This window comes from Cyprinus carpio, chromosome B17 (genome assembly GCF_018340385.1).
Source record: "Cyprinus carpio isolate SPL01 chromosome B17, ASM1834038v1, whole genome shotgun sequence".
Lineage (NCBI taxonomy): Eukaryota > Metazoa > Chordata > Actinopteri > Cypriniformes > Cyprinidae > Cyprinus > Cyprinus carpio.
Window position 1 is genome coordinate 21,838,125 of NC_056613.1, and position 26,575 is coordinate 21,864,699.

The following is a 26,575-nucleotide window of genomic DNA, read 5'->3' on the forward strand; positions in this document are numbered from 1 at the left end:
TATCAACACGAAATCCATAACTTTTTGTCAGCTTGGTCTGAAGATGATCCGAACCAAATTTGGTGAAAATCGGACTAACGGTCTAGGAGGGGTCGAAAAAGTAGGTTTTCGACTTTAATCAAAATGGCGGACAGGAAGTATGGCCAATTTTGGCATAATTGGTATCGATGTTCTCGGCATGACCCAAAGAATATAGGAGACCACCTTTCATTGCAATAGTCTAATTCTTTCAAAAGTTATTAGCATTTTTAAGATATTTCATTATAACTTTTGACCACAAGGTGGCGCTGCCGCCAAACTTTTTGAGTAGCTTCAGGACATGGAGCCAAACATTTTTGTAATTATTTTCGTAGCGATACGATAATGCGTTCAAAAAATACAGCATTTTGAAACATAATTCAAAATGGCCGACACCTAAAATGGCCGACACGGGAAAATTGAATATCATTCGACTCGACATGACCCACCGATTCTAAAGAGACCAGTTTTGTGATTTTTGGCCAAACCATTCAGAAGTTATAAGCAAAAATATGCTTTTTTCATATCTCCTGACCACTAGGTGGCGCTGGGTCGAAACACTGCAGGTAGTCTCAGGTCATGCTTGTTATAACACACACCAAGTTTTGTCTCAATACGCCAAACCGTTTCGGAGTTATAGCCTCACAAGCATTTTTGCGTGCTTTTCGTAGAATTTTTTCGCGTGGTTTTCGAGAACGATTGGACAAATCAACTTGAATTCCATAACTTTTTGCCAGCATGGTCTGAAGATGATCTGAGCCAATTTTCGTGAAAATCGGACTAACCGTCTAGGACGAGTTCGAAAAAGTATGTTTTTTCGAACAATTGAAAATAGCGAAAAAACTAAACCTTGCGATTTTTGATTTTCGGGGTTAATTCGACTTGGCCTGACCCAAGGATTCAGAGCAAAAAAGAATTTTCATTTTGTGGCTTACGGTTAAAAAGTTATTAGCATAAAAATATTGAAATTTTGGACAAGTGGTGGCGCTAGAGAGTTGGAGTTAGAGACTTCAAATTTGCTATAGTTAATGCTGGGACTGTCCTCTATCAGTGTGCCAAATTATACAACTTTCCCGCAATCGGTTCTATGGGCTGCCATAGACTTGCGGCGGAAGAAGCGAAGAAGAAAGAAGAAGAATAATAATACAATAATACGCTTCAAAAATATAGGTGCCTACGCAAGAAATATAGCTGCAAGCAGCAATTACGGGGCCAAGCACTCCAGCGGCAAATTGAGGAGCTAAGCATGGCATGGAGCATCACACCAAATGCAACAATGAGCAATTACAGCATTTTTAGGATGATTGTAATTGAAATGGCAGAAAAATCATAAATAGAAGCACCAGTATTATGATTAAATGGCTTATCACTTTTGACCAACAGGTGGCGCTGTAATCAAATCATTTTGGTGTGTTCTGTGTGAGGTGACAATGGCACACACAAAGTTTGGTGTCAGTATGCCAAAGCATTGCAGAGATACAGGCTGAAGTGTCATTTTGGCATCGTGCCTGAAATTCGTCGCTGTGGTATGCGAAAACGGTTTTGTCTATCGACAGGGATTCATTAGAATTGGGTTGGGATAGTGTTTAGGTGGTATGATTATTTTTTTTTTGTAATCGGACTAACGGTTGATGAGGAGTTCGAAAAAGTAGGTTTTTAACATAAATCAAAATGGCGGACAGGAAGTTCAGCGTATTCTGGCATATTTGGTATCTATGTTGTCGGCTTAAGCCAAGGAATATTTTGAGACCAGTTTCATTGCAATAGGCTAATGCAATAAAAAGTTATTAGCATTTTTATAAATGTAATTATTAATGATTAATGAATGGTTTATTACTCTTGACCAATAGGTGGCGCTGTTACCAAATTGATGTGGCGTGGTCATTGTGAGGTGACAATGGCACATACAAAGTTTGGTGCAAATATGTCAAAGCTTTTGCCGAGATACAGCCTCAGATGTATTTTGGCATCCTTCCAGCAAATTCGTTGGTGCGCTAAACGAAAATCGTTTCGTATATTGACACGAAATCCATAACTTTTTGTCAGATTAGTCTGAAGATGATCCGAACCAAATTTGGTGAAAATCGGACTAACGGTCTAGGAGGAGTTCGAAAAAGTAGGTTTTCAACTTTAATCAAAATGGCGGACAGGAAGTATGGCCAATTTTGGCATAATTGGTATCGATGTTCTCGGCATGACTCAAAGAAATATAGAGAGACCACTTTCATTTGCAATAGTCTAATTTTTTTCAAAAGTTATTAGCATTTTTTATATATTTCATTATAACTTTTTACCACAAGGTGGCGCTGCCACCAAACTTTTTGAGTAGCTTCAGGGCATGGAGCTAAACATTTTTGTAATTATTATTTTCGTAGCGATACGATAATGCGTTCAAAAAATACAGCATTTTGAAACATAATTCAAAATGGCCGACACCTAAAATGGCCGACACGGGAAAATTGGATATCGTTCGACTCGACATGACCCACCGAATCGAATCTAAAGAGACTAGTTTTGTGATTTTTGAGCAAACCATTCAGAAGTTATATATAAGTTTCATATCTCCTGACCACTAGGGGCGCAGTGCCGAAACACTGCAGGTAGTCTCAGGTCATGCTTGTTATAACACACACCAAGTTTGGTCTCAATACGCCAAACCGTTGCGGAGTTATAGCCTCACAAGCATTTTTGCGTGCTTTTCGTAGAATTTGTTCGCGTGGTATTCGTGAACTTTTGGACGAATCAACTTGTATTCCATAACTTTTTGCCAGCATGGTCTGAAGATGATCTGAGCCAATTTTCGTGAAAATCGGACTAACCGTCTAGGACGAGTTCGAAAAAGTAGTTTTTTCGAACAATTGAAAAATAGAAAGCGAAACTAAAACTTGCGATTTTTGAATTTTGGGGTTCATTCGACTTGGCCAGAGCCAAGGATTCAGAGGAAAAAAGAATTTTCATTTTGTGGCTTACGGTTCAAAAGTTATTAGCATAAAAATATTGAAATTTTGGACAAGTGGTGGCGCTAGAGAGTTGGAGTTAGAGACTTCAAATTTGCTATAGTTAATGCTGGGACTGTCCTCTATCAGTGTGCCAAATTATACAACTTTCCCGCAATCGGTTCTATGGGCTGCCATAGACTTGCGGCGGCGGAAGAAGAAGAAGAAGAAGAATAATAATAATAAACGCCAACGGATGCAATAGGTGCCTAGCACCTTCGGTGCTTGGCCCCTAAAATATAGCTGCAAGCAGCAATTACGGGGCCAAGCACTATAGGAGCAAGCTTCAGACGAACGGCAGGAATGAGTAATTAAAACCGTTTTAAGATTATTTTTGGCAAAATGGCTTTAAAAAACAATAAACAAAACAACTAGTAATAGGATTTATTTGCTTATCAAGTTTGACCAATAGGTGGCGCTGTTGCCAAATTAGTGTGGAATGGGCAGTGTGAAGTGACTATTGCACATACAATAGTTTGGTGTCAGTATGTCAAAGCTTTGAAGAGATATAGCCTTAGAGTCATTTTGACACAGTGCTTAAGTTTTTATAACGGCGCTGTACGAAAAACGGTTTTTGTCTATCGACACGAAATCCATAACTTTTTGTCAGCACAGTCTGAAGATCATCTGATTCGATTTTGGTGAAAATCGGACCAACGGTTGATGAGGAGTGCAAAAAAAAGTATGTTTTCAACATAAATCAAAATGGCCTATAGAAAGTTCGGCTTATTATGACATAATTGATATGTATGTTGTCGGCATGACCCAAGGAATATTTTGAGACCAGTTTCATTACAATAGGTCAATGAAATCAAAAGTTATGAAATTTTCAAAAATGCTAATAATTAAGAATTAATGAATGTTTATTACTCCAGACCAATAGGTGGCGCTGTTACCAAATTGATGTGGGGTGATCAATTTGTGATGACAATGGCACATGCAAAGTTTGGTGTAAATATGTCAAATCTGTGCAGAGATACAGCCTCAGATACATTTTGGCATCCTTCCAGCAAATTCGTTGGTGCGCTAAACAAAAACCGTTTTCGTATATCGACACGAAATCCATAACTTTTTGCCAGCATCGTCTGAAGATGATCTGAGTCACATTTGGTGAAAATTGGACTAACGATCTAGGAGGAGTTTGAAATATTAGGTTTTCAACATGAATCAAAATAGCGGACAGGAAGTTTGGCCAATTTTGTCGTAATTGGTATCGATGTTCTCGGCATGATCCAAGGAATATAGGGAGCTCAGTTTCCATTCCAATAGTCCAATGTATTCAAAGGTTATTAGCATATATGTTAAATTTCTTTATAACTTTTGACCACAAGGTGGCGCTGTGCCCAAAGTTTTTGAGTACCATCAGGGCACGGTGTCGAACATTTTTGTAATTAGTGTCGTAACGATACGCTAATCGGTTTGTGAAATACAGCAACTTAGATAATAATTCAAAATGGCCGACGCCCAAAATGGCTGACATGGGAAAACTGGGTATCATTTGATTCAACATGATGCACCAAATCTGAAGAGACCAGTTTTGGATTTTTTTGGCCAAACCATTCAGAAGTTCTGTGCAAAAATATGCATTTTTTTGTATCTCCTGGCCACTAGGGGGCACTGCACCGAAACACTGCAGGTAGCCTCAGGCTATGCTTGTTACAACATACACCAAGTTTGGTCTCAATACGCTAAACCGTTGCGGGGATATAGCCTCATAACTATTTTTGTGTGTTTTTTCTTGAATTCGTTTGCGTGTTATTCCAGAACGTTTTGAACAATCAACTTGAATTCCATAACTTTTTGCCAGCATGGTCTGAAGATGATCTGAGCTTATTTTGGTGAGATTCGGACTAACCGTCTAGGAAGAGATAGAAAAAGTATTTTTTTCGAACATCTAGAAATAGAAAAAAAAACTAAACCTTGCGATTTTTGAATTTTGGGGTTCAATCGACTTGGCATGAGCCAAGGGTTCAGAGAAAAATATAATGTTCCTTCTGTACCTTATGGTTCAAACGTTATTAGCATAATTTTTTTGAAAGTTTGGACAAATGGTGGCGCTAGAGAGTTTGAATTAGAGACTTCAAATTTGCGATGGTTAATGTTGACACTGTGTCCTCTATGAGTGTGCCAAATTTCACAACTTTCCCGCAGTCGGTTCTATGGGCTGCCATAGACTTGCGCGGCGGAAGCGGAAGAATAATAATAATAAAATATAGCTGCAAGCAGCAATATACGCTAGCAGCAATTACGGGGCCAAGCACTACAGGAGCAAGCTTCAGACGAACGGCGGGAATGAGTAATTAAAACCGTTTTAAGGTTATTTTAGGCAAAATGGCTTGAAAACAATAAAGACAACAGCTAGTAATAGGATTTATTGGCTTATCACGTTTGACCAATAGGTGGCGCTGTTGTCAAATTAGTGTGGAATGGTCAGTGTGAAGTGACTATTGCACATACAAAGTTTGGTGTCAGTATGTCAAAGCTTTGAAGAGATATTGCCTTAGAGTCATTTTGACACAGTGCTTAAAGTTTATAACGGTGCTGTACGAAAACGGTTTAGTCTTTCGACACGAAATCCACAACTTTTTGTCAGCACTGTCTGAAGATCATCTGATTCGATTTTGGTGAAAATCGGACAAACGGTTGATGAGGAGTGCAAAAAAGTATGTTTTCAACATAAATCAAAATGGCCGACAGAAAGTTCGGCTTATTATGACATAATTGATATGTATGTTGTCGGCATGACCCAAGGAATATTTTGAGACCAGTTTCATTACAATAGGTCAATGAAATCAAAAGTTATGAAATTTTTTAAAAAATGCTAATAATTAAGAATTAATGAATGTTTATTACTCCAGACCAATAGGTGGCACTGTTACCACATTGATGTGGCGTGATCAATTTGTGGTAACAATGGCACATGCAAAGTTTGATGTAAATATGTCAAATCTGTGCAGAGATACAGCCTCAGATACAGTTTGGCATCCTTCCAGCAAATTCGTTGGTGCGCTAAACGAAAACCGTTTTGTATATCGACACGAAATCCATAACTTTTTGCCAGCATCGTCTGAAGATGATCTGAGTCACATTTGGTGAAAATTGGACTAACGTTCTAGGAGGAGTTTGAAAAATTAGGTTTTCAACATGAATCAAAATGGTGGACAGGAAGTTTGGCCAATTTTGTCGTAATTGGTATCGATGTTCTCGGCATGATCCAAAGAATTTAGGGAGACCAGTTTCATTCCAATAGTCCAATGTATTCAAACGTTATTAGCATAAATGTTAAATTTCTTTATAACTTTTGACCACAAGGTGGCGCTGTGCCCAAAGTTTTTGAGTACAATCAGGGCATGGTGTCGAACATTTTTGTAATTAGTTTTGTAAAGATACGTTAATGTGTTTGTGAAATACAGCATTTTAGAAAATAATTCAAAATAGCCGACGCCAAAAATGGCTGACACGAGAAAACTGGGTTTCATTCGATTCAACATGATTCACCAAATCTGAAGAGACCAGTTTTGTGATTTTTGGCCAAACCATTCAGAAGTTCTGTGCAAAAATATGCATTTTTCGTATCTGCTGACCACTAGGGGGCACTGCACCGAAACACTGCAGGTAGCCTCAGGGTATGTTTGTTACAACATAAACCAAGTTTGGTCTCAATACGCTAAACCGTTGCGGAGATATAGCCTCATAACTATTTTTTGCGTGTTTTTTCTTGAATTTGTTTGCGTGTTATTCCAGAACGTTTTGAATAATCAACTTGAATTCCATAACTTTTTGCCAGCATGGTCTGAAGATGATCTGAGCTAATTTTGGTGAGAATCGGACTAACCGTCTAGGAAGAGATAGAAAAAGTAATTTTTTCGAAAATCTAAAAATTGAAAAAAAACTAAACCTTGCGATTTTTGAATTTTGGGGTTCAATCGACTTGGCATGAGCCAAGGGTTCAGAGAAAAATATAATGTTCCTTCTGTACCTTATGGTTCAAACGTTATTAGCATAAATTTTTTGAAAGTTTGGACAAATGGTGGCGCTAGAGAGTTGGAGTTAGAGACTTTAAATTTGCGATGGTTAATGTTGACACTGTCCTCTATGAGTGTGCCAAATTTCACAACTTTCCCGCAATCGGTTCTAAGGGCTGCCATAGACTTGCGGCGGAAGCGGAAGAATAATAATAATAATAATAAATAGGGAGTATAATACAATAGGTGCCTAAGCTGCGCCAAGCAGCAATTACGGGGCCAAGCACTACATGAGCAAACTTCAGACGAACGGCAGGAATGAGTAATTAAAACAGTTTTAAGATTATTTTAGGCAAAATGGCTTGAAAACAATAAAGACAACAACTAGTAATAGGATTTATTGGCTTATCACGTTTGACCAGTAGGTGGCGCTGTTGTCAAATTAGTGTGGAATGGTCAGTGTGAAGTGACTATTGCACATACAAAGTTTGGTGTCAGTATGTCAAAGCTTTGAAGAGATATAGCCTTAGAATCATTTTGACACAGTGCTTAAAGTTTATAACTGCGCTGTACGAAAACGGTTTTGTCTTTGGACACGAAATCCAAAACTTTTTGTCAGCACAGTCTGAAGATCATCTGATTCAATTTTGGTGAAAATCGGACCATTGGTTGATGAGGAGTGCAAAAAAGTATGTTTTCAACATAAATCAAAATGGCCGACAGAAAGTTCGGCTTATTATGACATAATTGATATGTATGTTGTCGGCATGACCCAAGGAATATTTTGAGACCAGTTTCATTACAATAGGTCAATGAAATCAAAAGTTATGAAATTTTCAAAAATGCTAATAATTAAGAATTAATGAATGTTTATTACTGCAGACCAATAGGTTACCAAATTGATGTGGCGTGATCAATTTAAGGCGACAATGGAACATACAAAGTTTGGTGTAAATATTTCAAAGTTGTGCAGAGATACAGCCTCAGATACATTTTGCCATCCTTCCTGCAAATTCGTTGGTGCGCTAAATGAAAACCGTTTCGTATATCGACACGAAATCCATAACTTTTTGCCAGCATCGTCTGAAGATGATCTGAGTCACATTTGGTGAAAATTGGACTAACGGTCTAGGAGGAGTTTGAAAAATTAGGTTTTCAACATGAATCAAAATGGCAGACAGGAAGTTTGGCCAGTTTTGTCGTAATTGGTATCGATGTTCTCGGCATGATCCAAAGAATTTAGGGAGACCAGTTTCATTCCAATAGTCCAATGTATTTAAAACGTTATTAGCATATATGTTAAATTCCTTTATAACTTTTGACCACAAGGTGGCGCTGTGCCCAAAGTTTTTGAGTACCATCAGGGCACGGTGTCGAACATTTTTGTAATTAGTTTTCGTAACGATACGCTAATGGGTTTGTGAAATACAGCAACTTAGATAATAATTCAAAATGGCCGACGCCCAAAATGGCGACATGGGAAAAACTGGGTATCATTTGATTCAACATGATGCACCAAATCTGAAGAGACCAGTTTTGTGTGATTTTTGGCCAAACCATTCAGAAGTTCTGTGCAAAAATATGCATTTTTCGTATCTCCAGACCACTAGGGGGCACTGCGCCGAAACACTGAAGGTAGCCTCAGGCTATGCTTGTTACAACATACACCAAGTTTGGTCTCAATACGCCAAACCGTTGCGGAGTTATAGCCTCACAAGCAATATTTTTGCGTGTTTTTTGTTGAATTCGTTTGCGTGTTATTCCAGAACATTTTGAAGAATCAACTTGAATTCCATAACTTTTTGCCAGCATGGTCTTAAGATGATCTGAGCTTATTTTGGTGAGAATCGGACTAACCGTCTAGGAAGAGATAGAAAAAGTAGTTTTTTTTCGAATATCTAAAAATAGAAAAAAAAACTAAACCTTGCGATTTTTGAATTTTGGGGTTCAATCGACTTGGCATGAGCCAAGGATTCAGAGAAAAATATAATGTTCCTTCTGTACCTTATGGTTCAAACGTTATTAGCAAAAATTTTTGAAAGTTTTGGACAAGTGGTGGCGCTAGAGAGTTTGGAGTTAGAGACTTAAAATTTGCGATGGTTAATGTTGACACTGTCCTCTATGAGTGTGCCAAATTTCACAACTTTCCCGCAATCGGTTCTATGGGCTGGACTGCGGCCATAGACTTGCGGCGGGCGGCGGAAGAATCCTAATAGCGAAATAATAATAATAATAATAATAATATACAATAGGTGACGCACCTTCGGTGCTTGGCCCCTAATAAATATAGCTGCAAGCAGCAATTACGGGGCCAAGCACTACATGAGCAAGCTTCAGACGAACGGCAGGAATGAGTAATTAAAAACGGTTTTAAGATTATTTTAGGCAAAATGGCTTGAAAACAATAAAGACAACAACTAGTAATAGGATTTATTGGCTTATCACGTTTTGACCAATAGGTGGCGCTTTTGTCAAATTAGTGTGGAATGGTCAGTTGGAAGTGACTATTGCACATACAAAGTTTGGTGTCAGTATGTCAAAGCTTTGAAGAGATATAGCCTTAGAGTCATTTTGACACAGTGCTTAAAGTTTATAACGGTGCTGTACCAAAACGGTTTTGTCTTTCGACACGAAATCCACAACTTTTTGTCAGCACTGTCTGAAGATCATCTGATTCGATTTTGGTGAAAATCGGACCACGGATTTGATGAGGAGTGCAAAAAAGTATGTTTTCAACATAAATCAAAATGGCCGACAGAAAGTTCGGCTTATTATGACATAATTGATATGTATGTTGTCGGCATGACCCAAGGAATATTTTAAGACCAGTTTGATTACAATAGGTCAATGAAATCAAAAGTTATGAAATTTTCAAAAATGGTAATAATTAAGAATTAATGAATGTTTATTACTCCAGACCAATAGGGTGGCGCTTTTACCAAATTGATGTGGCATGATCAATTTGTGGTGACAATGGCACATGCAAAGTTTGGTGTAAATATGTCATAGCTGTGCAGAGATACAGCCCCAGATACATTTTGGCATCCTTCCAGCAAATTCGTTGGTACGCTAAACGAAAACCGTTTCGTATATCGACACGAAATCCATAACTTTTTGCCAGCATCGTCTGAAGATGATCTGAGTCACATTTGGTGAAAATTGGACTAACAGTCTAGGAGGAGTTTGAAAAATTAGGTTTTCAACATGAACCAAAATGGCGTACAGGAAGTTTGGCCCATTTTGTCGTAATTGTTATCGATGTTCTCGGCATGATCCAAGGAATATAGGGAGCTCAGTTTCATTCCAATAGTCCAATGTATTCAAACGTTATTAGCATATATGTTAAATTTCTTTATAACTTTTGACCACAAGGTGGCGCTGTGCCCAAAGTTTTTGAGTACCATCAGGGAACGGTGTCGAACATTTTTGTAATTAGTGTCGTAACGATATGCTAATGCGTTTTTGAAATACAGCAACTTAGATAATAATTCAAAATGGCCGACGCCCAAAATGGCTGACATGGGAAAACTGGGTATCATTTGATTCAACATGATGCACCAAATCTGAAGAGACCAGTTTTGTGATTTTTGGCCAAACCATTCAGAAGTTCTGTGCAAAAATATGCATTTTTCGTATGTCCTGACCACTAGGGGGCACTGCACCGAAACACTGCAGGTAGCCTCAGGCTATGCTTGTTACAACATACACCAAGTTTGGTCTCAATACGCTAAACTGTTGCGTAGATATAGCCTCATAACTATTTTTTTGCGTGGTTTTTTTCTTGAATTCGTTTGCGTGTTATTCCAGAACGTTTTGAATAATCAACTTGAATTCCATAACTTTTTGCCAGCATGGTCTTAAGATGATCTGAGCTAATTTTGGTGAGAATCGGACTAACCGTTTAGGAAGAGATAGAAAAAGTAATTTTTTTGAAAATCTAAAAATAGAAAAAAAAAAACTAAACCTTGCGATTTTTTTGAATTTTGGGGTTCAATAGACTTGGCATGAGCCAAGGATTCAAAGAAAAATATAATGTTCCTTCTGTACCTTATGGTTCAAACGTTATTAGCATACATTTTTTGAAAGTTTGGATAAATGGTGGCGCTAGAGAGTTGGAGTTAGAGACTTTAAATTTGCGATGGTTAATGTTGACACTGTCCTCTATGAGTGTGCCAAATTTCACAACTTTCCCGCAGTCGGTTCTATGGGCTGCCATAGACTTGCGGCGGAAGCGGAGAAAGAATAATAATAATAATAAATATAGCTGCAAGCAGCGGTGCTTGGCCCCTAAATAATACGGGGTGCCTAAGCACCTACAAGCTAAATATACTCCAGCGGCAATTAATCCAGCGGCAAATTAAGGAGCTAAGCATGGCATGGAGCATCACACCAAATGCAACAATGAGCAATTACAGCAATTTTAGCATGATTGTAATTGAAATGGCGGAAAAATCATAAATACAAGCACTAGTATTATGACTAAATGGCTTATGACTTTTGACCAACAGGTGGCGTTGTAATCAAATCATTTTGGTGTGTTCTGTGTGAGGTGCCAATGGCACACACAAAGTTTGGTGTCAGTATGCCAAAGCATTGTAGAGATACAGGCTGAAGTGTCATTTTGGCATCATGCCTGAAATTCGTCGCTGTGGTATGCGAAAAAACGTTTTTTTTTATCGATACAAAATCCATAACATTTTGTCAGCACAGTCTGAAGATCGTCTGATTCAATTTTGGTGAAAATCGGACCAACGGTTGATGAGGAGTTCGAAAAAGTAGGTAGGTTTTCAACATAAATCAAAATGGCGGACAGGAAGTTCAGCGTACTCTGGCATATTTGGTATCTATGTTGTCGGCATAAGCCAAGGAATATTTTGAGACCAGTTTCATTGCAATAGGCTAATGCAATAAAAAGTTATTAGCATTTTATAAATGTAATTATTAATGGTTAATGAATGGTTTATTACTCTTGACCAATAGGTGGCGCTGTTACCAAATTGATGTGGCATGGTCAGTGTGAGGTGACAATGGCACATACAAAGTTTGGTGCAAATATGTCAAAGCTTTGCCGAGATACAGCCTCAGATGTATTTTGGCATCTTAAGATCAAATTCGTTGATGCGCTAAACGAAAATTGTTTCGTATATCAACACGAAATCCATAACTTTTTGTCAGCTTGGTCTGAAGATGATCGGAACCAAATTTGGTGAAAATCGGACTAACGGTCTAGGAGGAGTTCGAAAAAGTAGGTTTTCAACTTTAATCAAAATGGCGGACAGGAAGTATGGCCAATTTTGGCATAATTGGTATCGATGTTCTCGGCATGACCCAAAGAATATAGAGAGACCACTTTCATTGCAATAGTCTAATTTTTTCAAACGTTATTAGCATTTTTTAGATATTTCATTATAACTTTTGACCACAAGGTGGCGCTGCCACCAAACTTTTTGAGTAGCTTCAGGGCATGGAGCCAAACATTTTTTGTAATTATTTTCGTAGCGATACGATAATGCGTTCAAAAAATACAGCATTTTGAAACATAATTCAAAATGGCCGACACCTAAAATGGCCGACACGGGAAAATTGGATATCATTCGACTCGACATGTCCCACCGAATCTAAAGAGACCAGTTTTGTTATTTTTGGCCAAAACCATTCAGAAGTTAGAAGCAAAAATAAGCATTTTTTGTATCTCCTAGACCACTAGGTGGCACTGCAACGAAACACTGCAGGTAGTCTCAGGTCATGCTTGTTATAACACACACCAAGTTTGGTCTCAATACGCCAAACCGCTGCGGAGATATAGCCTCACATCCATTTTTGCGTGCTTTTCGTAGAATTTTTTCGCGTGGTAGTCTTGAACGGTTGGACGAATCAACTTGAATTCCATAACTTTTTGCCAGCATGGTCTGAAGATGATCTGAGGCCATTTTTTTCGTGAAAATCGGACTAACCGTCTAGGACGAGTTCGAAAAAGTAGGTTTTTCGAACAATTGAAAATAGCGAAAAAAAAAAACTAAACCTTGCGATTTTTGAATTTCGGGGTTCATTCGACTTGGCCTGAGCCAAGGATTCAGAGGAAAAAAGAATTTTCATTTTGTGGCTTACGGTTCAAAAGTTATTAGCATAAAAATATTGAAATTTTGGACAAGTGGTGGCGCTAGAGAGTAGGAGTTAGAGACTTCAAATTTGCTATAGTTAATGCTGGGACTGTCCTCTATCAGTGTGCCATATTATACAACTTTCCCGCAATCGGTTCTATGGGCTGCCATAGACTTGCGGCGAAGAAAGAAGAAGAAGAAGAAGAAGAAGAAAATAACGCCAAAAACAATAGGTGCCTACGCATATATACCATCCTATCGGATACAATAGGTGCCTAAACACCTTCGGTGCATGGCCCCTAAATATAGCTGCAAGCAGCAATTACGGGGCCAAGCACTCCAGCGGCATATTGAGGACCTAAGCATGGCGTGGAGCAACAATGAGCAATTACAGCAATTTTAGGATGATTGTAATTGAAATGGCGGAAAAATCATAAATATAAGCACTAGTATTTTGATTAAATGGCTTATCACTTTTGACCAACAGGTGGCGCTGTAATCAAATCATTTTGGTGTGTTCTGTGTGAGGTGATAATGGCACACACAAAGTTTGGTGTCAGTATGCCAAAGCATTGCAGAGATACAGGCTGAAGTGTCATTTTGGCATCATGCCTGAAATTCGTCGCTGTGGTATGCGATAACGGTTTTGTCTATCGATACAAAATCCATAACATTTTGTCAGCACAGTCTGAAGATCATCTGATTCAATTTTGGTGAAAATCGGACCAACGGTTGATGAGGAGTTCGAAAAAAAAAAGTAGGTTTTCAACATAAATCAAAATGGCGGACAGGAAGTTCAGCGTACTCTGGCATATTTGGTATCTATGTTGTCGGCATAAGCCAAGGAATATTTTGAGACCAGTTTTCATTGCAATAGGCTAATGCAATAAAAAGTTATTAGCATTTTTATAAATGTAATTATTAATGGTTAATGAATGTTTTATTACTCTTTACCAATAGGTGGCTCTGTTACCAAATTGATGTGGCATGGTCATTGTGAGGTGACAATGGCACATACAAAGTTTGGTGCAAATATGTCAAAGCTTTGCCGAGATACAGCCTCAGATGTATTTTGGCATCTTACGAACAAATTCGTTGATGCGCTAAACAAAAACCGTTTCGTATATCAGCACGAAATCCATAACTTTTTGTCAGCTTGGACTGAAGATGATCCGAACCAAAATTTGGTGAAAATCTGACTAACGGTCTAGGAGGAGTTCGAAAAAGTAGGTTTTCAACTTTAATCAAAATGGCGGACAGGAAGTATGGCCAATTTTGGCATAATTGGTATCGATGTTCTCGGCAGGAACCAAAGAATATAGAGACACCATTTTCATTCAATAGTCTAAGTTATTCAAAAGTTATTAGCATTTTTTTATATTTCATTATAACTTTTGACCACAAGGTGGCGCTGCCACCAAACTTTTTGAGTAGCTTCAGGGCATGGAGCCAAACATTTTTGTAATTATTTTTGTAGCGATACGGTAATGCGTTCAAAAAATACAGCATTTTGAAACATAATTCAAAATGGCCGACACCTAAAATGGCCGACACGGGAAAATTGGATATCATTCGACTCGACATGACCCACCGAATCTAATGAGACCAGTGTTTTGTGATTTTTGGCCAAACCATTCAGAAGTTATAAGCAAAAAATATGCATTTTTCATATCTCCTGACCACTAGGTGGGGCTGCGTCGAAACACTGCAGGTAGTCTCAGGTCATGCTTGTTGTACCACACACCAAGTTTGGTCTAAATACGCCCAACCGTTGCGGAGTTATAGCCTCACAAGCATTTTTGTGTGCTTTTCGTAGAATTTTTTCGCGTGGTATTCGAGAACGGTTGGACGAATCAACTTGAATTCCATAACTTTTTGCCAGCATGGTCTGAAGATGATCTGAGCCAATTTTCGTGAAAATCGGACTAACCGTCTAGGACGAGTTCGAAAAAGTAGTTTTTTTGAACAATTGAAAATAGCGAAAAAACTAAACCTTGCGATTTTTGAATTTCGGTGTTCATTCGACTTGGCATGAGCTAAGGATTCAGAGGAAAAAAGAATTTTCATTTTGTGGCTTACGGTTCAAAAGTTATTAGCATAAAAACATTGATATTTTGGACAAGTGGTGGCGCTAGAGAGTTGGAGTTAGAGACTTCAAATTTGCTATAGTTAATGGTGGGACTGTCCTCTATCAGTGTGCCAAATTATACAACTTTCCCGCAATCGGTTCTATGGGCTGCCATAGACTTGCGGCGGAAGAAGAAGAAGAAGAAGAAGAAGAAGAAGAATAATAACGCCAACGGATACAATAGGTGCCTAAGCACCTTCGGTGCTTGGCCCCTAAATAATAATAATACTAAGCGCTTGGCCCCATAAAATAATAATAATAAGCCTAACGGTAGGTGCCTACGCACCTTCGGTGCTTGGCCCCTAAATATAGCTGCAAGCAGCAATTACGGGGCCAAGCACTACAGGAGCAAGCTTCAGACGAACAGTGGGAATGAGTAATTAAAACCGTTTTAAGATTATTTTAGGCAAAATGGCTTGAAAACAATAAACACAACAACTAGTAATAGGATTTATTGGCTTATCACGTTTGACCAATAGGTGGCGCTGTTGTCAAATTAGTGTGGAATGGTCAGTGTGAGGTGACTATTGCACATACAAAGTTTTGGTGTCAGTATGTCAAAGCTTTGAAGAGATATAGCCTTAGAGTCATTTTTGACACAGTGCTTAAAGTTTATAGCTGCCTCAAATTTGTAGTGTTTTGTCTATCAACACGAAATCCATAACTTTTTGTCAGCACAGTCTGAAGATTATTTGACTCGATTTTGGTGAAAATTGGACAAACGGTTGATGAGGAGTGCAAAAAAGTAGGTTTTCAACATAAATGGCTGACAGGAAGTTCGGTTTATTATGACATAACTGATATGTATGTTGTCGGCACAACCCAAGGAATATGAGACCAGTTTCATTACAATAGGTCAATGCAATCAAAAGTTATGAAATTTTCAAAAATGGTAATAATTAAGAATTAATGAATGTTTATTACTCCAGACCAATAGGTGGCGCTGTTACCAAATTGATGTGGCGTGATCAATTTGTGGTGACAATGGCACATGCAAAGTTTGGTGTAAATTTGTCAAATCTGTGCAGAGATACAGCCTCAGATACATTTTGGCATTCTTCCAGCAAATTCGTTGGTGCGCTAAATGAAAACCGTTTCGGATATCGACACGAAATCCATAACTTTTTGCCAGCATTGTCTGAAGATGATCTGAGTCACATTTGGTGAAAATTGGACTAACGGTCTAGGAGGAGTTTGAAAAATTAGGTTTTCAACATGAATCAAAATGGCGGACAGGAAGTTTGGCCAATTTTTGTCGTAATTGGTATCGATGTTCTCGGCATGGTCCAAAGAATTTAGGGGAGACCAGTTTCATTCCAATAGTCCAATGTATTCAAACGTTATTAGCATATATGTTAAATTTCTTTATAACTTTTGACCACAAGGTGGCGCTGTGCCCAAAGTTTTTGAGTACCATCAGGGCACGGTGTCGAACATTTTTGTAATTAGTGTCGTAACGATACGCTAATGCGTTTGTGAAATACAGCAACTTAGGTAATAATTCAAAATGGCCGACGCCCAAAATGGCTGACATGGGAAAACTAGGTATCATTCGATTCAACATGATGCACCCAATCTAAAGAGACGAGTTTTGTGATTTTTGGCCAAACCATTCAGAAGTTCTGTGCAAAAATATGCATTTTTCGTATCTCCTGACCACTAGGGGGCACTGCACCGAAACACTGCAGGTAGCCTCAGGCTATGCTTGTTTACAACATACACCAAGTTTGGTCTCAATACGCTAAACCGTTGCGTAGATATAGCCTCATAACTATTTTTGTGTGTTTTTTCTTGAATTCGTTTGCGTGTTATTCCAGAACATTTTGAATAATCAACTTGAATTCCATAACTTTTTGCCAGCATGGTCTGAAGATGATCTGAGCTAATTTTGGTGAGATACGGACTAACCGTCTAGAAACAGATAGAAAAAGTACTTTTTTCGAATATCTAAAAATAGAAAAAAAACTAAACCTTGCGATTTTTGAATTTTGGGGTTCAATCGACTTGGCATGAGCCAAGGATTCCTGAAATTCTCAGAATCTTGCCGGAAAATCGGTGACTAACCTGCCTAGGATGAGTTCGAAACGGTAGGTTTTTCATAACAATTGAAATAGCGAAATAACTAACCTTGCGATTTTGAATTTAGGTGTCCTTCGACCTTGGCTTGGCTCCTAATCCGCGGCACAAAAAAGATTTTAATTTCGTGGCCTACGGTTCAAAAGTTATGAGCATAAATAAATTGAACTTTGGATACTAAGTGGTGGCGCTAGAGAGTTGGAGTTCGAACTCTAACTTTGCTATGGTACATCTCGCGGACAACTGGCTCTGCCTCTTATCAGTCTTGTGGCCAACTTCATAACTTTCCCGCAAGCGGTTATAGCAACTGGGTCTCTACTACCTAGCGGTCTTGCGCGTGCGGTGAATATAACTAAAAACACATCCTGACCTGACGCATACGTGCCTCAAACCCTCCGGTGGCTTGGCCCCTAAATAATAAGATAAGAAGCCTAACGATACAATAGGTTGCCTAACACCTTCGTGCGTGGCCCCTATTAACGATATAAGCTGCACGCAGCGGATGGCTGGCCTCCAAGCCATCAGTCAAACGTGCACCCCACCCCCCGTTATCGCATCTGGTAAACGTGCCCAGGCGGGCACAGGGCGCATTACAGTCAACCCTCTTATACTCAGTTTTAGGGATACACAATTCCCGTTAATCCGAGTCATCAAGCATCTTGGAAATCACAGCTACACAGAACAAATATTCCTGCTCAGAGGGAAGTGACAAATTAACACATGGATTACTAAACTATTTATTCGACCGGAACCCTGCTACACATTTTCTATTCTAATACTACGGTCTCTTGGCTGTGAACATCTGTAGAATAGTCATAGATAGCAATAAAGCAAGCCTTATTTCGTGGCTCATGCACAACAAAAGTCTGGGAATGCCTTTTATGTTTTCCCCCTGTTTGCTATTTCACCTTCTGTCCCTGAAGCTTTGTGGCCTAAGAACACAGAAGGTAACTGACAACAATGATGGTTTAAGTCAGGTGATGATTATGGGTCCCAGCACATGGTTTGTGTAGCTGCTGCCAGTTAAATTAGGAGTGCTTATGTGTCTCTATATTAAGAGTAAATTATGAATCAATGCCCGTTCTACACTTTTTCAGTAATGTGTGATTAACTTGAGAAAATATGTTATCAATACCATTAAAATAACAAAGTCATGGTATTTAGGAGATGATAGCTTTTGCATAAGACTAGATTTATTGGGCTTTATTTGAGGGGTGGTATGTTCGTCGAACAGAAATGAAATGTTTAGCATTTTTTATTTATGCACATAAATGAAATATTTTTCAAGTCTTTGAACAGATCTTGAAGTAGTTGCCTATCCTGTTGCGTGCCCATCCGCGTTGGACACCATTAGCATTGTGGCCTTCATATGATTGAACAACATTATGAAACGGGGCCAATATTTTTTTGAGATGAGTTATAAATATTTAATGATTAGTGTTACTGATATATACCCACATTAAAATCTAATTTACTGGATTCTGTATCTTATTTCCATGGCTTAATCAGGGAGTTTAATGAATTTTTCAATTTACATTTTTAACATTGTTTTTGAATGATTACTAGATTGAGTTTCCGAAAATTGTTTTTGTGTTTTGTTTGTTTTATTTATTTTTAGGATTTTCATTAGGATTTACTTAAAAAGATCGCCACATACTTCAAACATTTTAAGCCGCTTGAACAAAACATGTTAATATTTCTTTACCGATAGGGCGCTACTGGTAACTGTCTATAGCCGCTCTTAAACAAATTTATTATAAAATACAAGGGTGTACACCAGTTAAATTGGACATAAAGAAATTGCTAACAATAGTTAATATGTGCAGGTTTTTAGAGGTTATAGGTGTGTTAGATGCAGAAATGGACAAATCAAATGTAAAATAACATGACATCGATTTAGTTAAACTATAGATTAATTCTTGGATTGAAGCAAAATGGATAATAATAATAATAATAATATAATAATATAAATACATGAATACAGAACACCATAAAAAAACAAAAAACAAAAAGAGTCAGCCAAGATTTTCTGATCTTTTTAGAGTTAGAAATTGAATACAGAAGAGCAGCTGGTAAATGCAGTCAGCTTTAATATTCAAAGCCAGTATCATGATCCACTTCAGATTTAAATTTCTCACAGTTTATATTCACGTGGCTGTTTTCCGTTTACTAAATTTCGCCAAGCTATTATGTATTGTTGAAATAAATCTTGTACGCGATTTTGTTCGTTCTTGCCGACGAAAGCAGAAATCAGTGTCCTTTGGCTGCCTCGAGAGATCGATGTTAGTCTGATTCTGCCCTTAGACGTCCGTCTCGCGCTCTTCATAATAAGGCTATCTTTTCACAAAGTAAACAGCTCCAAGCAACAACCTGAATTCAGCTCTTGTGTTTGTTTGGTGTTCTAGATGGGTGGATTGTGTGCATTCGCGGTAATATTTGTGTTGTTAAAAAGCTCGTTAAAGACATAATGTTGCTTTTAGTTGTGAGCTCGTGGGTGAGACTGCACGCGCTGATGCAGCGGTGATTGCTCATCTCGGTCTTTCTCACTGTTCTAGGCCAGACATCAAATATTCAATGAGATCTGAGCCGGTAATAATACCATATGTTGGTTCAGCCTTGTCAGTGTGAATGAAATGCCTTGTATTTATTTGTCCGTTCTTGCACGAAAGAACGTAAATCACCGTGTTCTGGGAGCGCAGAGCATCGATTGATGTTCAGGGCCCTTAGACAAAGAAAATCTCCCAAAGCACGTCATACCACTCACTTTCATCTCCTATAATATGTTTCATATCTAATTGTTTTGTGTTAATTCGCCGCCGTGTTTTAATTAAAAGGCTGTAGTTTCAATGTATGTAGCTTTTTTTTCCCTTCAAGTGTTCAGAAGTCTCCGCGCTGTCAACCGCCTGCAGCAAATATTTCATTTTAACACTCACAAACATCTGGAAATTTAAGCTGCTTGGTGTGTTCTAATTGGCGGATTGTGGTGGCAATCGCGTAATAATTTATTTTAAAAAAGCTATAAAAAAAATAAAGCGTTTTTTTGTGAGCGCGTGGAGAACGCAGAGCAGGGGGTTGTTTTATCTCTGTCTATCTCACTTTTCCTGGCCATACATAAATTAAAAAGGGCCCCTGCCCCGGTATAAGAAAAAGGTTGGGTTTTATTGCGTGTAAATACATTTTTTTATTTTAGTATTTTTTAACCCGATTTAAAAGTGAAAAAAGCGAGATCCCCCCTTTTAGTCCCGGGAGTTGTGTAGGGCGCAATTTCTCTCGAAAGAAAGTCCAAACATACACCCCTACACAACCCAAAAAACCTATTCAAATCAAAAAAAGCGACTTTCCGTTGGTCGTAGCTAAGACTTTAAAATTTGAAAGTTTTCCCTTTAATAAGAACAATTTGTACCGGAGTTTGGGGTTGGTAAAACTAAGCCCCCATTTGCAAAAAGGGGGCGTTTTAGGTGCCTCTCCACGCCCTTTTAGACTTTCCGTGTCAGCATCATTAAAACTGATATGTGTTTTGAGTTTCATGAAATTTTTTTAAGATGTTATGTGCCCCAAAACAGAAAAATATTTTAAAAGAAAATTTCCGTTTTTTAAAGTTTCCAGAACACATATTAATATAATATCCCTCCGTTTTTCTGGGGGGGTTTTGTCATTTTTCTGATGAATTTTAAGCAAATTTATAAAAATAAGATGCTGAATTCAAAACATTTGAAAAAAACACACTTCCTGTGCCCGTTTGGGGGCACTAATTTTCTCCAATGTCACATTTTGCGATCGGATCAAAAAGAACAAATTTTATGAGTTAATTAAAATAGGAAATGTATGGGGGTTTTTAGCACTTCTGTTTCTCATTTTTGCCCTAATTTAACGCCGCCAAAAAAAAAAATCGAATATCAAAAACCCTGGCAATTTTTCATCCCCAAGTCTTGAGATCATATTTAAGAGTTTGGGGGCAGGGTAAAAAACCTTGAAGTTATCAAATTCCCGAGCATGGCTTTTTTTCAAGTCTAAATAGGATTCTGTGGGCGGGGCCTATGACATGCAATATGAAATTGGTTTGGGGGCAAAGAGGTCTATATGTGAAAACTGAGTTTTAAAAAATCATGCAAGAGTGTGAGATAACAAAAATTTCTGATGTTCCAGGGGGGCCCTAGAGCCCCCGGCACGCCCGGGGCTCGCCTCGCAGCCCTCCCAATGGCCATAGATTTCCAAGGGGTGTGCAAATTTCAAGAATTTTTGAGATGTTAAGGGCCCCCAAAAAACCCCCAAAACTTTTCAGAAAAAAAAGAATACCCAAAACCCCAAATAGCCAACTTTTGTTGGGGGGGGGGCTTGACAGGGTCGAAATTTTTCGGCTTGATGGCTAATTTTGTACCCAGTTTCATACGTCTACGGCAAGTTGTATGAAAATATGGCCCTCCAAAATTCCCGGGGGCGTGTAGAGCCCCCGTGCCACGCCCCGGGACAGTCTCTGCCCGGCCTAAGGCCAGATTTCCCAAAGGGTGTGCCAATTTTTAAGAGTTTTGAGTGTTAAGGGCCCAAAAACCCCGAGAGTTGGGGAAAAAAAAATTTAAAATAAAAAATAATCCTAAGGAAAACATGGGCTTGCCCTCAGGCTTTAGCCTAATAAGAAGGAGAATAAAATAAAAATAAAAATTTCCAGGAAAACAAAAGGGCTCCGCCCCTTGGGTTTAGCCTAATAAAAAAAAAAAAATAATATAAAAAAATAACCTAAGGAAAAAATAGGCTTTCGCCCCCAGGCTTGACCCCAATAATAAAATATAACAATAAACCTAAGGAAAAAAATAGGGTTTCGCCCTTGGGTTGAGCCCAATAAAAAAATATCTTCGGAAACAAAACGGCCTGTGCCCCTTGGCTGGGCCCTAAAAATAATATAAAAATAAAAACGAGCAATTCCAAAGGCCTCACACCCTCGGGCTGGGGGGTAAAAATAAATAAAAAAGCAATTTCCCAGAGGGGCCCCGCCCCACCCGGGTGGGCCTAAGAAAGTGCAAGCAGCGATGGGAAAAGGGGCCCCCGACCCGGGTCCCACCATCGGTGGCATAGGAGATAGGAAAAATTTTGGGCCATAGGGTTTTAAAAATGGTAAATTTGTGCCACATTTCCTGCTGCCAACAGGTGGGTATGATTTTAATTTAATATGGCTGTAAATGTCTTCAGGGATGGCTTTTACCAAACATGCAAAGTTTCCCGGGAGACAGACATTGATGTTTAGTTTGTTTAAAAAAAAAGTAATTTCCTGTTTCCAGCGGGGTGCTAAGACTATAAATAAATATTTGGCTAAATATGGGCCTTCAAAAACACTGAACTTGGGCAGACCGGATATTGCAATTAAATAAAATTTTAAAACAAGTAAATTTCCGTTTCCAGCAGGTGGGCTATAAAAATAAAGAATAGGGGGAGGATGTGTTGGAAAGGGCTCTGGGCAAAGTAAGTTGGGGCGACGGACATTGCAACCCAGGTACAGCAACTTTCCCCCTTTCCCCCATTTGTAGAGGGTTTAAAACTTTAAATAAGTGTACTAGAGTTTTTGATGTTTTAAAGTTGCCCGTATATTTACACCCTGCACTTTTAATATTGCTAGGAGCCATAACAGTGTTTAAAAATGACACTTCCCCATTGCCCGTAGGTGGCCACTTTACTATAACCGAATACGGGCATGTTTAGTGTTTTGGACAGGACTCTTTTAAAATGTGTGAAGTTTGGGGCAGATGGCATTTCAGCATGAGTACAAAGCCCCTTTGTGCTTAATAGCATGTTAGCACTTAGTAAGTGTTTCTAGCTGTTGATAATATTTTAGGAGTTTAGCACACAATAGCATATTTATGTTTGCTAAAAGGCTACCAGTGTAAAAAATTCACGTCTGTTGCGTAGGTGCGTTAAACTATAACAAATGAGAGACATGTTTTTAGGCCAGGCTCTTATAAAAAAGTGTAAATTTTAGGGAGATTGGCACTGTTGCAAGAGTTAAAAAAACCCTCTTTTATAGTTTAACAAGTGGGGGTTTTTACAGTTTGAGAATAATCTAGATGTTTTGACACAAAGGAATTTTAGTGTGCTATAGTGCATAAGTTTAAAAATTTTCTTCCTGTTGCCCGAGGGGGGCGTTTTTAAACTTAACCAAAATGAAAATGTAGATTTTTAGGGCCCGATCTCATAAAAATGTGAAGTTTGGGGGTGAATCGGATTGCTTGCCTGAGTTACAAAAACTTCCTTTTTCACTAGCATAAAGTATCAATGCTTAAGCACTTAGTACGGTTGTTAGCATGTTTAGTATGTTCTAGCATTTGCCAGCCTATTTAACAATTGTTGACACTTTTTAATATGATCATAAGAGTCCATAACAGTGTTATTGTGTGTCACATCCTGTTGCCCAGCAGGTGGCGCATGACTATAACCAAATACGGGCATGGTAATGTATGTAGAGTAGACCTGATGTACGTTTTGCAGATTAATCGGCACGGGGGGGGGAATAGTTGATTGCTGGAACAATCGGGTTTATTCGCAAAACCGTGTCCTCCCTCCTATATGTCGCTTCGTCCCTTGCTCTGAGAGCGGCTGATAGTTTCCCGGTTGGGTCCCTTTGCCTGGAGCTGCTGAGAAGGTCTGTTTTCCTTATACTGTGCGAGAGCCGGTCTAGTGGCTGAAATCACTGACAGCACGTGCTGTTTGTTTAGACACGTCACGCTGCACGCTTATGGAATTACATTTGGTGAAACGTAACTTTATATAAAACTGAACATAACTTTTTTCAAAAACTATCAAAAATATGCCCATTACAAAAGAAGAAAAACCAATGAAAATGAAAAAAATTAACTCAGTCGCACAAATTTAACAGGCTCTTCAAATATGATTCATTCTTTGTTAATGTTTTTCAAAGATTCGTTTTCCCTAATCGTGGACTCTGAATGCATTGCCACAGATTTCGCTTACGTTTCGCAGCTTTTCATTTGGTGTTTTTGACACAAACCTCTCGTGGGGGCGGCTTAACAGTGATCTACTCTGATTGGATAGTGAGCTTTTGATGGGCAGGTGCTCTCTGAGCGGGAAGTACAGACGCCACTCAGTGGCGCGCATATTGGAAGCTCTCGCGGTGATTAAATCTGGGTCTCTAACCGCAAGAAATTCTTTTTCACAGACAAAGTGAAAGAAATTATTTTTAAGTCTCATACACAGGTTCTACCCTGTAAAGAAGTTTTATACAAAGATTTTTAAATCTGACATTGATTTTACAAGCTCTTTTTGGTTCGAGTTCTGAAGAAACTGTACACTTATTTTGGTCATGTCACTACACTCAGAAACTTTGGGATGATTGGTGTGTTTGTCAAGTAAGATTTTGCCAGGCTTCTCAGTTCATATGAAAAACATTATATTTGTGGTATTATGACTCTGACCCCACAAACAAAATATCAGGTTTGTTATTAATTTAATTTTTTTCCTAAACAAATTTCACATTCACAAATGCAAATTCTCCAACGTAAACCTGCTTCTTTCTCTGGGTTTCCTAAAAGAAATGGAAAACTATTTGAATGTAATTTGATCTCCTTGTGTAATTTTGATTAGATTTTGGCCCTCTTTATCTTAGTTCTAATTTTATTCTTTATTGTTTTTTTTTTGTTTTTTTGTTTTTTTGTGGTTGATATTATGTATGTTTTTATACTTTTGTATGTTTTTGTTCTCTGCATTAATAAAAAAAGAAAAGAAAAAAAAAAAGCTCTCGTGGTTATTTGTATGCAATACGTCGTGCCTTGTATTACTAAATATGTAAATAATATTTGACCTTCGATCGTCTCACTCTGTAAAGATGAGCTCTCAGGAGAGACATGGAGCGGGCATCATCTTCCTCCTCGCTTGTCCTTCAAAGGCAGCTTGAAGTAAGCTTGTGTTACTGAAGTAACCAATAACATCGATACAAGTTTTTCATGTTACAGTGTGCAACAGTTTGTTGTGGGTTATTATTGTCATTCAGTAACGCAAGCTTACTTCAAGCTGCCTTGAAGGACAAGAGCTCATCTTTACAGACTGAGACGATCGAAGGCCAAATATTATTTACATATTAAGTAATACAAATCACCGCGAGAGCTTTCCAATATGCGCGCCACTGAGTGTCTGTACTTCCCGGTCAGAGAGCACCTGTCCATCAATAGCTCACTATCCAATCAGAGTAGATCACTGTTAAGCCCGCCCCCACGAGAGGTTTGTGTCAAAACACCACGTCAACTGCGAAACGTAAGTGAAATCTGTGGCAATGCATTCAGAATCCACGATTAGTGAAAACGAATCTTTGAAAAACATTAACAAAGAATGAAGCATATTTGAAGAGCCTGTTAAATTTGTGCGACTGAGTTCATTTTTTTTTTTTTTTTCATTTTCATTGTGTTTTTCTTCTTTTGTAATGGCATATTTTTGATAGTTTCTGAAAAAGTTATGTTCAGTTTTATAAAGTTTCGTTTATTTTTATAGAAGCAAATGTAATTCCATACACGCTGGACAGAGCGCCATTCACATAGTTTTATATTAAATTACATTATATTCGCCCCGAATCGTTGTTAATGTACATAATGAATTGTATATTGAGCATTTTCATTGAAACGTTTGTCTTTCTGTGGCTCTAATAAAGTCTGTATGCTTCATTTATATAGCTAATATTGCTCTTTCTGTTTGCTCCGATTTTCAAACATTGAACTTAAAATTATCTTTGCCTCATTGTTCATTTTTTTAGGCCCCGTCCACACGGATCCGGCGTTTTCGTAAGGTGAAACCGCTATTTTTTGAAACCGGGTCCCAAAGTGGATAAATCTGAAAACGCCGCCTTAGCGTTTTAGTACTGGACGGCTAATCCGTATATTTTTCTGAAACGATGACGTCATCAGCCCACGTCTCCCCCCCAGTCAGACACCTCTACGTCACGTAACAGCAACAAAAACATGAACAAATACTGAACGATTGTCTTTTTATTAACTAACATTAACACAGATTAATAAATGTATTGTTCCATGTTCGTTTGTGTACCACGCGCAAGGTTTATGAGCGTAGTCCAAATCTTCTTCTCCGTTTTTTAGTGTATCTCTGTGGCAGAATTACAGCGCCACATGCTGGTCTGGCATGTATACTACATCATTTAGCGGTTTCGTGTGGACGCGGATATTTCTTGAGATGAGGAAAAAAAAGATCGGATTGGGGTAAGCTCATAGACAGTAAAAGAAATGGACACAGCGACCCCATTGGAACTCAATTGAGACAAGTGAAGCCCATTTTTAGCGATTT